General features: G+C 41.1%; 1 pseudogene; it reads right to left on the bottom strand.

Moving 5' to 3' along the window:
* Window positions 1–8,654: 8,654 nt before the first annotated feature.
* LOC129670630 (small nucleolar RNA SNORA17) lies at window positions 8,655–8,768 on the bottom strand (annotated as a pseudogene).
* Between the last annotated feature and the right edge of the window lie 8,628 nt (window positions 8,769–17,396).

Genomic DNA, 17,396 nt, shown 5'->3' with positions numbered 1-17,396 from the left:
ATTCAATCTGGCTTTTCTCTTGGCCTCTGAATTTCTATGGTTGGCCTCAAACTAACTCAAGCAGTCTGCTCTAATCTCCTGACTCCTTCTCATTCTCTGGCTTGCTTTGTCTTCACTTGCATCTAATCTATTCTCTCTCTGCAACCTGTCTCCCTATTATGGTCCAGGTAAAACTGTCTCCTCTCTGTATTGGCTCTTAAGTAGCTTCCCTTTCCTCTGCTCATAAGAGTTGGGCATATTGTGTTCTGTCAAATCTTTCTCTGACTTGTCAACCTTTTTTTGCCACCCAATTAGATGTCACTTTCTAACATGGGTGCTTCCTTCTACAAACTAACTTTATCTTCATTGTTTGAGATTAAAGGCATGTACCACCATGCCTGGACATAAGCTTTTCTTTATCTGAAACATTGGCCTTGAACTCAGATCTGCTTGCCTATTGTCTCCTAGATTAAAGGCATGTCTATATTCCAGCTGGATAACATAGACCTAGATGGTCTTTGGATAAGATCACTTGCCAGAGCAGCCATGTCCTGGAATAAAATTCCTCTACATACAGCCTAGTGGTAGAGCATTTGCCTGGCATATTCAAGGGCCTGGGTGTGGTCCCTAGCATTACTAAAAGCAGGATAGGGGGAAGACTTATATAAGGGCACCGTTGACAGCCTGGGTTCCCACACAAGGTTGAAATAGAATGAGAAATGCTTTGGGGACTCTAACAAACTGAAATATTAAGGGTTTTGTTGTTATTGTTGTTACTATTAAAGTTAGCTGATCAAAAAGACTTCATACAGTGAAACCAAGATTCCACATTAGATTGCTTTGGCCTCATAGTCTCTGAATTCTAAAACATCATCTTTGATCTTTGCTTAATTATCAATGAGCATACTGAGTATAACATCCCATGCTTATGGTTAGTGACAACAATTGCCCTGACAGTATCGATTGAATTTCTGCTCTGTGCAGAGGGTTGCAGTGTCTCTTTGTATTTCATTTAACCCATATCCCAGCCTCCTCTACTTCCCTATAGATAGCATACCAAGCTGTTGGTAACTTGCATGAGTTCATCAATATATTAGAATCTCTAAACTTGGAAAAGTTTATGTAATATATTGCTTATGTGAAGATCATTAGAGCGGAGAATGTGATTCTAATACAGTATGATAAGTATACCTATTCCCTCAGCTCTCTCATCACACACACACATATTTTTCTAGTTCTCCAAATATCATGTGAAATTAGCAAATGGGGATGTAATAGTTTGGACAACAGTGGCACATTTTCAGAGATTGCTTTTCACATTCCATAGATGTATACTTTTCAACAACTGCATCACCAAAATAAATAAAAATATGAGTTTCATATCGCCTTTGCAATGCTAAATATTATGTAGATTTTGGGGTTAAAACCTCTTGATTCAGACCTGGAATAACACTGGGTTCCCTATGAATTAGGTTGTGAAGAGAACAAAAAATGAAATAAAAACTGACATAGTTTTATTTCTGGTGACTTAATATGATCCCTTCCCTTTTGCCCCAAAAGAGAAAAAACTAGTTACATCTTAAGATAACAAACATGTTGCGAGGACTCAATTGCCAGGTTAATTTTCACAGAGTGATCTATTTAAGTGCTCTGTATTGACTATGAAACTCGAGTAGTTTCCAAATCTTTTTTTATATTTATTTATTTATTTATTTATTTATTTATTTATTTATTTATTTATTTATTTATTTATTTATTTTTGCTCTAGGATAGGAACTCCTAACTATGAATGTTTCCTTTGACCCAGCAAGGCAATCTCTCCATCTTCCCTCAGAGGAGCTTATTCTCAATAGAGAGTAACTTGAATTTTTCCTTGTTCTATTGACAGTGATGGAAGACATTTTGGTTTTTATGTCTGGGAGGTGGAAGATGACATCTAGAAAGTAATGTCCCAACAGCCTTCTAAGAAGAGAGCTCATCTCCACAGTAGAGAATGGTATGGAATATATCAGTGGCTACAAGGCAGAGAAGTTTTAGCCTGCTCATTCAGTAAATAAAGGCCTGAGAACCTCCTGTGTATTAACTTCATTGAGTTCTAATGTTCAGGCTAATTGAAGGGCTTTCACAGGATCCAAAAGACATAGTGTGAAACTATTTCGCTTCCAATCCCCACCTGCTTTGGGATGCAATACAGAAAAGAAATTAAGTCATTTGGAGGAAGAAGACTGTGAAAACACTTTTTTGTTTTGTTTTGTTTTTTTATTAATTACAAATTATTCACTTCGTAGCCCCCTCCCTCATCTCCTCCCACTCCCATCCTCTCTCCTTTTTTCCCTCTGACCCTAGCCTATCAGGTCTCATCAGGACTGGTTGCATTGTCTTCCACTGTGATCTGGTAAGGCTGCTCCCCCTCAGGGGGAGGTGATCAAAGAGCAGGCCAATCAGTTCATGTCAGAGACAACCCCTGTTCCCCTTACTAAGGTACCTACTTGGACACTGAGCTGCCATGTGTTCACCTGAGCAGGGGTTCTAGGTTATCTCCATGCATGGTCCTTGGTCGGAGTATCAGTCTCAGAAAAGACCCCTGGGCCCAGATTTCTGGTTCTGTAGCTCTCCTTGTGGACCTCCTGTCCTCTCCAGGTCTTTTTATCTCCCACTTCTTTCATAAGATTCCCTGCACTCTGCCCAAAGTTTGGCTAGAAGTCTCAGCATCTGCTTTGATATCCTGCAGGGTAGTGAGGTATCCCAGAAGCCAAAAGACACACAAGGTATATACTCACTCATAAGTGGATATTAGACATATAATATGGGATAAACACACTAAAAATCTGTGCACCTAAAGAAACTAATCATGAAGGACGACTCTGGCTATGATGCTCAGTCCCCATTCAGAAAGGCAAAGAGGATGGACATCAGAAGAGGTAGAAAACAGGGAACAGACAGGAGCCCACCACAGAGGGCCTCTGAAAGACTCTGCCCTTCAGGGTATCAAAACCTAAACTTTTAAAGTCAGTGTTTTCTCATTAGGAAAGTGAGAAGAAATCAAATAATAAAAATGACAATTTTAAATTTCTAAGAGAACTAATATTCGATCAAAACTACAAAAGAATACATCATTATAAACAAATATATGAAATAATGTTGTACACAAAAAACAATATTCTTCATACATTAAGTAGCCAATAAATAGGCAATGGTAAGGGAAAAAACTGCACAAAGTAGCACAGTGCAGTAGAGACCTGTACTATTCAGGTGATTGACTGCTTTGGATCAGTATCTTTGGATTTCATCTTCCTTCCCCCTTCTGTGAAGAAGAATGTTTAAAGTTTATCTCTGGTAGCAATACAGAAAGAAACTATACTATTGGTTTATGAAATCGAAAGTCTGACAAAGAAATGAATGGAAGCCTGTGTAAACACTGCACACTGCACTCTCTGCTTCTGCAGGCAGCCTGAACTTCTTACATTCTCTCGAAGGCCTGTGAGCAAGTGAGTAGGAAAGTGTATGTCAGGGTGCTTACTTGTTCATTTGGTTTGCAGCAGACTCTCACTTTACAACAAATGAAGAATTGTCTTTGACGCAACCAATAAAGCTACATTTATTTTCTTACACTTTTGCCTCAAGTGGATATACTAAAACACAATATATTTTAATGTCCTCACAAAATAAGGCTTCCTATAGCAAGTCTTCCGTACAGAATTCTCCCCCTTCAGATATTTAATTTTAGTTAATGATGCTAATTTCACATGGTAGTGAGTGATAGAAGTACACTCTCCATACAAGTGTACCTTGAGCCTATTCCTCCAACCACCTGTTTCCCTTTTTCTCCCTCCTTCCTGCTCTTAGTGCTCTTCCCTCCCAACTTTCAAGTCCCCTACTGCTGGCACCCTTTATCTCCCTGCTTACATGGTGTAATCCATACAAAAATGTAGGAACTACAAATCAAAGAATGTTTGTGATATTTGTCTTTCTGAGACTGATTTAAATCATTTTTATAATGATTATCTCTTGTCATAACTCTTCTTTATGTGTGTTATTTGTTTATAGGAAGGCTAATGACTTTGCGTGTTAATTTTTTATCCTGCCACTTTGCTAGAAGTATCAGGTCTAAGTTTTCTGGTGACATCTTTAGTGGCTCTTACATATATGATCATGTCATTTGTAATTGAGGAATCTCTGATATTTCGCTTATTTTATATCATTTCCTTCTCTGACCTTATTTCTATAACTAAGATTTCAAGCACTATTTTTGAATAAGAGTAGATGTAGTAAATACTCTTTCCAGGTGGAAATATTTTGATTTTTCCCCCCATTTACCATAGTGTAGGCTACAGTTTGCCATTTATAGTTGTTATTGTGATGAAATCTGTTCCTTCTTTTCCTAGCTTCCTTGGGGCCTTTACTGGGAAGGATTGTTGTATGCTCTTAGGAGATTTTTCTGTGCTTATGGAGGTGATCATGTAATCTCTGCATTGTGCCCATGTGTGTTATATATTACATTTACTGTTTTGTGTATCGTGAGCCATTTCTCCATCTCTGAAACGAGGTCGACTTGATCATGGCAAATGATCTTTTTGATGTGTTTTTAAATTTGGTTTGCAAAGATTTTATTGATAATTTTTGTAATAATGTTCAGCAGGAAGTTTGATCTCTAAGAAGAATTGTTAGTTCTTTAAATTTTTGATAGAATTCAGCAATGTACTCATTTGCACGTGGACTTTTGTTTTAGATTTGTTTAAAATAAAATGGGTGCCTGTGTGAGTGTTGGTGAGTGTATACAGTGTGTGTGCTAGGCTACAGGTGGGGTCAGGTCTCCTGTTCTCCCATTCTCATGACCCTCTGGAGTGCCTGTGGAAACAAGAAAAGAGCATCTTATCCCCCAACCTAATGTGGGATCGGGACTAGAACTTGGGTCATCTGGAAGACTTTCGCAAAGCACTCTTAACTGCTGAGTCCTCTCTCCAGTCCCCATACATGAACTTTTTAAATTGAAAACATTTTTTATATTACTACTACCGTCTTATTGCTTGTTATAAATCTGTTTAAATTTGATCTCACCTTCATTTAGTCTAGGTAGGTCATATCTATCTATCTATCTATCTATCTATCTATCCATCATCTATATATCTATATATCTACATATATCTCTCTATATATCTCCACTCATTTATTTTTAGATTTTTAATTATAGTAGAATATAAGTTTTCAAGATATGTCTTAATGGTTTTCTGAATTTCATTGAAATCTATTATAATGTATTCCTTTCATTGCTAATATTGTTAATCTTGGTTTTCTCTCTTTTGGTTAACTTGGCTAAGATTTGCCAAATCGTTTAGTTTTTCATAGAAGTTACTGTTTCATTGATTCTTTGTGTTTGTGTCCTTATTCGTTTTAATTTTATTAATTTCTTCACTGATTTAATTATTTCTTTTCTTCTACTGATGTTAGGGTCTGGCTTGTTCTTGTTTTCCCCTGGTCTTAAGGAACATTGTTATTTATTTGAGATATATCTGATTTGTTTGTTTCCTTGTTTGTTTGTCTGTCTAAAATAGGGTATAATTGTATATGGCGTAGAATCTGCTATGTTGCCCGGGCTGACCTTAAGCTCACCGAGATCTACCTGCCTTTGTTTCCTGAACCCTAAGATTAAAGGTGTGTGACACCATGCCCAGCTTCTGTCTTTCTTTCTTTTCAGTTTTCCATTGTTCTGTGGATTTCACATCATGTGCCCCATTCTTACCCAGCTCCCTCTCCCCACCCACCAACTTTTCAACTTCCTCCACGAAAGAGAGAGGGAGGGAGAGAGAGAGAGAGAGAGAGAGAGAATTCATTGTGGAAGCTGTAGTCTGTCCCAGGGTATACTCTTTTCTCCACATTTCTTTGCTTGCAAATGTTCATTACAATAACTTGTTGGTCTGGTACTAGGCCTGTGGCTTCTGCTACTCTATCAATACGGGACTCCTCTCAGATATCCCATTGTTGCCATGTGTCTTGGAGATCCTGTAGTTTTTGATTCTGTAGGACCAGGCCCTTCATGTACTCCAGTAGCTCATCTATGGGGTAGATGTTGGGGTACGCCAATTCAAAGGCCTGGATCTGGGCCTTAGAGGTATCTCTGCTGGTCAGCTGGATGGCTCTCCTGCTCTAGTGCCCTCAGGCTAGCTCACTAGCAAGCCTGCAACCAGAGCAAGCTCTTCCCTGCTGCCTGGGGCAGGTTCAGGGTCTGCAGCCAGTGAGGCACAAGGACAGCTCCCACTCTCACGGCCAGCTCCCCTGACTGCCATAGATGGCAAGGGACCAGGGAGGGGAGGAGCGCATCTCTCCCTAGTCCAATTCTCCTCACAGCAGACAAGGGGTACAGCTGGCTCTCCTGTGCTCATGAACTGGGGGCTAGCTTACCTGACCCTGTCCAGGGCCAGCTCTTCCTTTAGGGAAAGTTTGCATTTCTTTAAGCAATCCAGTTATGCTATTTTTTTTGTTTGAATCCTAAGTATAGAATATGGGACTGCTTTTAGTTTGTCCACAGCTGATAATTGCCTCCTGCGGCTCGGAGAGGGGTGTAATCTTTGCCAGCTGCACTTTAGTTTAATTCTGAGGACTCTGAGAGGGCATAAAGACCAGAGGCCAGGGAGAGGAAGGACACACTCTGAGAGAGAGAGAGAGACAGAGACAGAGACAGATAGCTTCGAGGAGACAGAAAGCTGCTTCTGCTAACAATTACTATGTTTGCTATTTTCTGGTTTGCCTGCTAGATATCCTGATGACTGAAGTTGCTATTGCCCCAAAAAACCTGACAACCCTAAAAAGCTGGAGGTACCTAAGGAAAACTACTCCCCACTAACCTACATTCTCTCCTACCTAGTGTTGGGGTGGTGGGGTTGGTGGAAGGGAGGTGGAAGCGTAAGAAACCCCATTAAAATATAGCACCAACATCTCCCGCATGCTGCAGGTGGCAAGGGCAAAAGGGAGGAGAGAGGATCTTGCTCTCACTAACACTGCCACGTATCAGACAAGAGTTAGGGCTGGCTTTCCCACGCTTACACCCTTGGGGCTGGCTCACCAGCAGCCTCCACATCCATGGGCCAGCATTACTATGCTGCCCAGGCGAGGTACAGGGCTGGCTCTCCCAAGCACTGCAGGAGCGGAGGCAGCTCTCTGATGACCTGGGGCCAGCTTACCATAGGTGGGAAGGGGCAAAATGGTGATTGGGCATCTCTTCCACACCCATGTCGCCACACAGCAGACATGTGGCAAGCCAGCTCTCCCACACTCACACCTTTGGGGCTGGCTCACCCACGCCCTGCCACCAGGGTCAGCTCTGTTGCACTGCTCAGGTGAGTTACAGGGCCTGCTTTCCCGAATGCTGAAGGTGGTGAGAGAAAGGGCCAGGTCTCCCACCTGCTGCAGGTGACAAGGGGAGAAAGGTATCTTTCCCCAGTCCATGCCACTGCATGGAAGAAGAGTGGCAGGGCCCACTTTCCTGAGTACCGCCACCTCCATATCCAGGGTCATCTCTGCAGTGCTGCCCAGGAACGGAACGATTAGGGGCCTGTTTGTCTGAGTGTTGAGGCAGTGAAGGGCTAGGCCAGCTCTCCTGCTCTGATGATCTGGGGCCAGCTCTTCTGCCTGCCCTAGGTGGCAAAGGGCAAGAGAAGGGGCCATCTCTCCCTTGCCCATGTCACTGCGAGGAAGACAAATGGTGGGGCCAGCTCTCCCATGCTCACAGCTTCAGGGCCAGCTTGCCCATGACACTGGGGCCAGAGCTCCCACCAGCTGCAGGGGGTGAGGGGTGAGGTAGGAGGAGGGTATCTCTCCCTAGTACATACCACTGCACAGGAGATGAATGGTAGAACCAGCTCACCCATAACTCCAGCAATATGCAGGGCTGCTCTCACAAGGACTGCAGCTAGCTGGGGTAGGATCAGCTCTCCCACTCTCATGCTTCAGGGATCAGATCTCCCAGGATGCCCAGGTGAGAGGTGAGGCCAGTTCTGCACAGCCCTCAGACATCAACATGTCCCTACACAGAATCCCAGGCCAAGAAGGTTTGCCTGACCTTGGTGGTAGCAGACCCCTGCTACGTTAGTACCATAGATGTGGACCCCTGGTGGCACAATATTCCAGGACCCTACCATGGCCCCAGGTGGTATCATTGGCCACTCACATCAGGCTATTCCTCACTACCGTCAAGTCTCCAGTTCTGCCTCTCTTTGTTGTGCCCACAGTCTTCTGTTTCTCTTTCTCTTCCATTTCCCTACCACTTACTTGTTCCTCTTGGAGGTGCCCAGGATCTTTGAGTGTCTGGGGACAATTTAGGAGTGACCCAGCAGTGTTATGGCCTGCTTGTGTATTATGGCACCGGGCAGGAGTCATCTCAGGCATGGTCTGCCCCACTCCCAGACCTGCATGGCAATGAACTGTTGTTTGTCTCAGTCCAGCTCCCGTTCCGTGCCTCATGGCCCAGTCTGGTGGTCATCTCAGGCTCACTCCTCACCTGCCTGCCTGAGTGGCTCCATGCTAGGGTTGTCTGTCTCTGGATCACTCCCTTCCAGGTCCCTCAGTCCCTGGCAGGGTTGGTTCTTCTACTCTCTGTCTTACTCTGTCCTGGGAGCCATCAGGGACTGTGAAGTGTCAGACTGAAGGTCATTCTCAGGCTCGCTGCCCCCCTCCCAGGGAATGTTAGGCTACTAATCACCCAGACGTTCATAGATCAGAACACTGAGCATAGTCATAGTCTCCTCTCCTGACACACATGTGACACAGCAGCCACATCTGCAATGCTTCTAGGGGCAGGAGCTTTTGTTCTTTAAACATTTATTTCTATCTTTACTTTATTATTATGCATGTTTTGCCTGCATAGATGTTTTTACACCACAATGTGTTCATTGACAGCAGAGGCCAGAAAAGGGTATAGATGTCATGGAACTGAAATTATATATATAGTTGAACATCTTTTGGATATATGCCTAGGAGTGGTATACCTGGATCTTGAGGTAGCACTATTCATAATTGTCTGAGAAAGCGCCAGATTGATTTCCAAAGTGGTTGTACAAGTTTGCATTCCCACCAGCAATGGAGGAGGGTTCCTGTTTCTCCACAACCTCTCCAGCATGTGTTGTCACTTGAGTTCTTGATCTTAGCCATTCTGATATTTGCATAACCATGTTCGTAGCAGCTTTATTTGTAATAGCCAGAATCTGTAAATAACCCAGATGTCCCTCAATTCAGGAATGGGTACAGAAATTGTGGTACATTTACACAATGGAATACTACTCAGCAATTAAAAACAAGGAAATCATGAAATTTGCAGGCAAATGGTGAGAACTAGAAAAGATTATCCTGAGTGAGCTATCCTGGAAGCAAAAAGACACACATGGTATATACTCCATGTCTGTCTTATAAGTGGATATTAGACATGTAATATGGGATAATCATACTAAAATCTGTACACCTAAAGAAGCTAAGCAAGAAGGAGGATGCTGGGTAAGATGGACAATCTTCATTCAGAAAAGCAAATGGGATAGACATCAGAAGAAGGTGAAAATAAGGATCAAGAAGGAGCTTACTCCAGAGGGCCTCTAAAAGACTCTACCCAGCAGGATATTAAAGCAGATGTTGAGACTCATAGCCAAACTTTGGGCAGAGTGCAGGGAATCTTAGGGAAAAAAAGTGGGGAGCTACAAAGACCTTGAAGGGCCTGGAGCTCCACAAGAACAACAGAACAACAACAACAAAAAGATGGCCTAGAGATATTTTCCAAGTCCGAAACTTCAACCAAGGACTAGTCATGAAGATAACCTTGAACCCCTGCACAGAGGTAGCTGGTGGCCACTCAGTCTCCAATTGGGCTCCCTAATAAAGGGAACAAGGGCTGTCTCTGACAGGAACTCAGTGGCTGGCTCTTTGATCACCTCCCCCAGAGGGGGGAGCAGCCTGACCAGGCCACAGAGGAAGACTATGAAAGACAGTCCTCATGAGACCTGATAGGGTAGGGTCAGATGGAAGGGGAGGAGGTCCTCTACCATCAGTGGACTGCTGGGGAAGAGGCATGGGAGGAGAGGAGGGAGGGTGGGATTAAGATGGGATGAGGTGGAGCTACAGCTGGGATACAAAGTGAATAAATTGTAATAAATAAAAAAATTATATTAAGAAAAGAAATTACAGATAGTTGTGAGTTGCCATATTGGTGCTGGGATTTTAATTTTAATTTTTGTTTGTTTCTGAGCCTTTTGGCTTTCCAGAAACTCACTCTGTAGTCCAGGATATCCTTGAACTCAGAGATCTGATTGGCTCTGCCTCCCAAGTGCTGGGATTAAAGGCAGGCACCCAGCTGAGTGCAAGGATTTGAGCTTAGTCCTCTGGAAGATTATGTAGTACTTACAACTATTGAGCCATTTTTCCAGAACCAAGTATTTATTTTGTGTGTAATATATGTATAGTGTGTGTGTGTGTGTGTGTGTGTGTGTGTGTGTGTGTGTGTACGTGGCACATATGCATGTTCACCACCTGTATGCTAACACCTACAGAAGTCAGAAGACTATATGCAATTTCGTGGGATTGGAGTTACATACAGCTGTGAACTACCCAATCAGGGTGCTTGGAGTTAAGACTTGGTCCTCTGCAAGAATAGTGAGTACTCCTAACTCTGAGCACTCTGATTTCTTTCTTAATGTAGGCAGTTGTACCTATAAACTTTCCTCCAAGGAAAAAAAATATTATGCCATAGGTTTGGGTATGTTCTGTTTTCATTTTCATTCAACTTTAGAAAAATTTTAAATTTCCCTTATTGATCACCATTCAATAGTGCATTGTGTAGTCTCTAAGTTCTACAGTTTCTCTTGATGTTTATTTCTCATTTTGTTTCATTGTAGTCATATAGAATATACCAAATTATTTCAACTTTCATTAGTTTATATCCTTCTACATGGTCCCATTTGAGAAAGTCTCATAAGATTATGAAGAGAATGTGCATTCTGCAATGTTAGAATGGGACACTCTGTAGCTATTTGATATATCCATTTGATGTATGATTTTATTTAACCCAGATGTTTCTCTGTTTGTGTTTTGCTGGTATGACCTGTCTGTTAGTAAAAGACAGATATTAAGGTCTTTTACTATTATTGTGCTAGGGTTAAGCTAAGTCTTTACATATAATTTTATTTTGTAAAACTGTGTGCACTAATGTTTGGTGTATATATGCTTAGAATTGTAACAGCCGCTTAATACTCAGAACCAAATACATATATGTATAACCAACATAAACATATCATAAAATGCCCATTTCTGCATTTTTATTATCATTTATTAACATTGATTCACTTTGCATCCCAGCTGTGTCCCACTCCCTCTTCTCCTCCCAATCTTACCCTCCCTCCCTCTTCTTTCCCTATGCCCTTCCCCTAGTCCACTGATCAGTGAGGTCTTCCTCCCCTTCCATTTGACCCAGCCTATCAGGTCTCATCAGGACTGGTTGCGTTCTTCCTCTAGAGAACTGTAAAATTTGACAGCTTCGATACACGCAAACTGGAACACCAAGCTGTTCATCACTGGCATCATAGTAGCAACTGACATTGGGTAATGGTCTGGCAATGTGCTAAGTAGGTACTGGGCAGGAGGCAAGTGCCTTCACAAGCTTCATTCACTTCATTCTGTTTTTAACCTTAAAGCATGTGTTACTGTCACCCCCACAGCACAGTCAAGAAAATCTAGACTCAAAAAAGTTAAAACCTTAGCTAAGGTTTTATGGAAAGTAAATGGCAGAGTAAGTATTTTCTTCCTTCCTCACAGCTTTCTAAGAAAAGGATGATATGCAGTTTCCATTGCAGACTTGAATACATCACAAGCTGTTGGCAAAAATATGTTTCTTGCTAGAATATAAGCAAAATGTCTTGGAAGGAAGGACAGACAGCATATTCTCCAAAATTGCTATGGCAGAAACATTCTCTGGAACTAGAAAAACCTCTCCTCTTCCTCAAATACTGAAATATTCCATTTCGGCCTTTTACCATTAGCTGTATTGTTAAATGCTCATCATTTTGGTGTTCCAAGCACTCTTGGAGTACAAACAGCTCTGAGTTTCTTCCATGTCCTCTGCGGGTTTTGAACAGGTTAAGGAAGCCACCTACCTAGGGTGTTTCCCCGGGAAAGAGGTCAGCATAAGGTACAGTGTAACACAAGGTTAGGCTTAGATTTTGTGTCCATTGCCTTCTGACCCTTCCTGTTTTTTTTGGATGGGTTGGGACAGGGGATGTTATTTTTATGGTTTAACTAGCATACAGAGTCATGTATTTCATTATGGCATTTTCATACATAACTTAATGTTGTTGGTCTTGTTCACTCTTTTGTCCCTCTCCCCCCCGTCACTCCCACACCCTTCTGTTTCCAGTGACACCCTGTATGTTTCCAAGCTATGTATTTTCTCTTTCCCCTATCCTCAACACCTCATTTTACTTCTGGGATGCCTTGCAGTCTCATATAGCCTCACTCACATCCACATCCACGTGTATTTATTGTAATGAAAAGCTGGAGTTCGAAGGTGAACATCCTGGGTTGTGAGAGATGGGTGAGTCACGACATCGTCGTTCAGCTTTCTACTCCATGGAATACGATGATGTTTAGACTCCCACCACTCTGTAAGAAGGGAAGGGTTAACAAACAGAAAGCGCCCAGGTGAGTATCCAGGAGCACACATATCCACACAGGTATCTACTGACAGGCCAACAAACACAGAAGGCTGATTGGATGACTGGTATTTATAATGTGTGCTTTTAAAAACCGCTAATTATCTCATGCTTCCTTTTTTTCCCAGAGTCTTTGTTTCCTTATTTCTTCCATTTTTTTTTTCCCTTTTTGGCTTTTCAAGCCCCTGCCTGCCAGTTGATCTGGGACTTTTTCTATTGAAGGTAATATTGATCCAGTTAAAAAGTTCTTCTTGGAGAGAGAAAACTACTCAGTGGCAGAACACTTGCAAAGCCTCAGCACTACACACACACTAAAAATTTTGGTAGAGCTTCCAGACACATGTATTTCTAGAGATTATGTAATGTAAAGGAGTTTTTTTTTCCAGTGTCTCTGGGGCGGAGGTGAAGGCTGGATGGATAAAGTGCTTACCATGCAAGCGGGGCGGGGGGGGGGGGGCGCTGAGTCAAGGTGCTGAGAATCTGTTTAAAGCCAGACACACACACGTGTGCACCTGTTACCTCGGGACTCCTGCAGGAAGACAGGAAGCTCCATCAGCAATCCTGGGACACTCAGCAGTGAACAAGAGACTGCAACAAGCAAAGTAAGTGAAGAGTGACACCTGATATTGCCCTCTAACCTCCACAAATGTACTCTACCATGTGTGCAATCACACACACACACACACACACACACACACACACACACACATTAGTAAGCCACTGTGGAATATAAGTAGAGATTTGGCAGAGATTTTTATGAAAAGTACAGTTTAGTCATTTTGTATTTGTTTTAAGGAAGAAATGAATATGAAAACAATCTTATGGATGATGAAGATAAGAAAGAAGACCTAGGTTCTATCATATAGATTTAATAAACATAATACAAGTAATGTTATGTGTGTCTGTTGTATTACATCTTCCAGTTGGTCTTTAGCTCTTACTCTCCAGCATTTAAATGGCTTTTGTGTACGTGGAGGGAACCTTATCTTGCTCAGCAATTATAAGAACCTATGTACTTATCCTGTCCCAGTCTAAGCCCACACGTGAAGTCCTCTGCTTACTCTTGACAGCACAGAACTCTTTTGCCCTTTAACTTTTCAGTAAGAAATAATTTGAAATTATTTCTGTTGGAACACAACCCAAGGATGGAGTCATGTGAGGAGAATTCTGGGCACTTGTGAGAACACTCCAAGAAAATAAGACATGAGTCTTGTGACCTCAGTTTCTTCAAAACATGTTATTGTTCTTGGAATGTGTTTTCGTGCTGCTCCCAAGTGTAGCGGATTCAATGAAATAATTACGCTCCTCGTGGATAAAACATGTTTTGCACGTGTGACTTGTCCTTCTTGAGCTTAAGAAAACTTTACTCATGTGACATTTTTTAGACCCCAGAGTATAAATTGTCTGATCCTCTGAATAAAGTTGGCAATTGCATGAGACTTCAGTCTGCCTCATTTATTGACTGGGTCTCATTGATGAGTCCCAGGTCTCATCACCTCTAGAGTAGTGACAATTTCTAATCTGAGACATTAGAAAATTAAATTCTGTGTCACTCTGTGGTCATGTTCTTGCATACCTCATTCCTTTCACAAAGCTTGAGGACTGCAGGGACAGTCTAAATACCCTCTCCCAGACAAAAGGAGAAATTCAATACCTAATATTGTTTTTTTCTTTTCTTTTCTTTTCTTTTTTTTTTTTTTTTTTTTTTTTTTTTTACTAAATTATACTGCAGTACATTTTTTTTACACCTGCTTGGCAAATAATTCCCAGAGGAAGGCTACAATTACATAGGTTCTTTGCCAGAAATAAAGGATAGGTTAAAATAATAAACCCTTCAAATAAGTAAAAAGAGATGAAGGAAAAGAAGGAAGAGAAGAAAGGAGAGAAAAGGAGGGAGAGGAAAACCAGAGAGACAGGGGTAGGTGAATAGAGAGTCTTCCCAAAGATCAATGGATATTCTCAACATCACTGTAGGTTATTTCTTTTCAGGATTTGCCATTTTCCCCAGAATCAGTCTCCAAGTCTTATTCCCAGCTCTGAAGCAGAACGCCCATGGCAGCCTTCCCTGCCTGATGCTCCCATTTCCTGAGGATACAATGGCTTTTTCCCCCTTTTAACCTTCCTCTTTCACTTGTTGTACTGTCCCAGAACAGGACTCCAGTTGGCATCCCCTGCTAACCAAGGGCCACTCCTCCCAGGGCAACGAACATGTAGACCCACACACACCTCTTCTACCACTCCAAAGATACCTCTAGTTTTATTCTCAGGTCTGTGGCAGGAAACCTGCTGCAATCTCCCTTTTCTCTCTGACCCCATCCCCAAAGGATCACAAAGACCTTCTTCTCCAACCTTCCTTCGACCAACTCATTCCAGAATCCCAGCCATCAAATCCAGCAGGCATTTTCTGTGAACACAGCAGCTGAACAAGCCAGGGAAACAGACTGTTAACACATAGCCACATACTTTCTGAAAACCCAGAGAGGAAATCAAGGAATAAACAACCACCCAACAAAGAAAAATTCAGAAATTGTCACCTAGTCATATAATCATTCCAAACCCAGTTTCCTAGATGCCCAGCATCAAAACAAACAAACAAAAACATCCAGGGCAATGTAATATAATAGAAAATTGTTCAAGACCTAAAAATGGAAATGGAATCAATAAAGAAGGCAAAAAATAAATAACTAAAGGAATTCTGGAAATAATCTAGGAATTTGAAGAGGAACTATGGCAGCAAGCTTTATTAAGTGAAGTGAATGTAAGAGATTGAAGAAAGAATCTCAGGCATAGAAGAAATGGCTACATCAGTCAGAAAAAAATGTTAAATTCAAAAAACTCTTGACACAAAACATTCAGGACACTATGAAAAGAGCAAACCTAAGAATAATAGCGAGAAGAATCCCAGCTACAGGCACAGAAAATGTCTTCAACAAAAACATAGGAAATCTTCCTAACCTAAAGAAGGAGATGCCAATAAAGGTACAAATAGCATACAGAACACCAATATTTTGGACCAGAAAAAAAAAGTCACCTCACCACATACTAATCAAAACAATAAACATACAGAGCAAAGAAAGAATATTAAAAGGTGTAAGGAAAAAAGACCAAGTAACATGTGAAGGCAGATCTATCAGAATTACACCTGACTTTTCAATGGAGTCTCTAAAATCCAGAAGAGACTGAACAGATGTCTTGTAGACTCTAAGAGACAACAGATGCCAGCCCAGACTACTATACTCAGCAAAATTTTCAATCATTATATATCGAGAAGATAATATATGCCATGATAAAGCCAAATTTAAGCAATATCTATCTATAAATCTAGCCCTACAGAAGGTGCTGGACAGAAAACTCCAACGTAAAATTCCATGAAAGCAAGGAAATAAAAAATCTCACACCAGCAAAACCAAAAGAAGGGAAACACACACATACTATCACCAACACCAACATCACCCACCAACAAAATAACAAAATAACAGGAATCAACGGTCATTGGTCATTGATATTTCTCAATATCAATGGCCTCAACTTCCTGATAAAAAAAAGACAAATAGAATGAATTATTCTGCCGCATCCAAGAAACATACTTTACCATAAAGAATAGAGATGACTTCAGGATAAAGAGTTGGAAAAAGTAATATATATATTTCAAGCAAATAGACCTAAGAAGAAAGCTGGTGTACCTATTTTATTATCTAACAAAATAGGCTTCAAGCTAAAACTTACCAGCAGAGATAGGGAAGTACCCTACATACTCATAAAAAAAAATCACTTGAGAGAACATATAAGTTCTTAACAGTGATTCTCCAAACACAAGGGCACCCAAGCTTATAAAGAAACACTATTACAGCTTAAATCACATACTAACCCTTATGCACTGATAATGGAAGACTCCAATACCTATCTTTCACCAATAAACAGGTCATCCAGACAAAAACTAAAAAGGGAAATGTTGGCCATGCAGACACTATAAACCAAATGGACCTAAATTATATTTATAGAACATTTACCCAAACACAAAAGAATATACCTTATTCTCTGTACCTCCAGAATCTTTCTGCAGATTTAACATGATCCTTATCAAAATCCCAACACAATTCTTTACAGACCTTGAAAGAGCAATACTCAACTTCATATGGAAAAACAAAAATAGCCAGGATAGCTAAAAAAATCCTTATCAATTAAAAAAAAAACTGCTGGAAGTATCACCATTCCTGATTTTAAGTTGTACTACAGAGCTATAGTAATAAAAACTGCATGGTATTGGCATAAAAACAGACATATTTATCAAAGAAATCAACTTGAGGGCCCAGACACAAATTCACATACCTGATATTTTGATCAAAATTTGGAAAACAGACAGCATCTTCAACAAATGGTGCTGGTTAAACTGGATGTCTGTATGTAGGAGAATGCAAATGATCCATTTTTATCACCCTGAACAAAACATAGGTCCAAGTGGAACAAAGAACTCAACATAAAACCAGACACACTGAACTTGATAAAAGAGAAAGTGGAGAATAGTCTTGAACACATAGGTGCAGAAGACAGCTTCCTGAACAGACCACCAGTTGTGCAGGCACTAAGATCAATAATTAATAAAAAGGGACTTAATGAAACTAAAAAGCTTCGGTGAGGCAAAGGACACCATCAATAGAACAAAATGGCAACTTACAGAATGGGACAAGATTTGTACTAACTCCACAGCCAGTTAAGGACTAATATCCAAAGTACATA

The sequence above is a fragment of the Psammomys obesus genome, unplaced genomic scaffold (assembly GCF_907164565.1).
Source record: "Psammomys obesus unplaced genomic scaffold, mPsaObe1.curated_primary_1811, whole genome shotgun sequence".
Lineage (NCBI taxonomy): Eukaryota > Metazoa > Chordata > Mammalia > Rodentia > Muridae > Psammomys > Psammomys obesus.
Note: the sequence above shows the minus strand (reverse complement) of the source record. Positions and strands in the feature narration are given on the sequence as shown.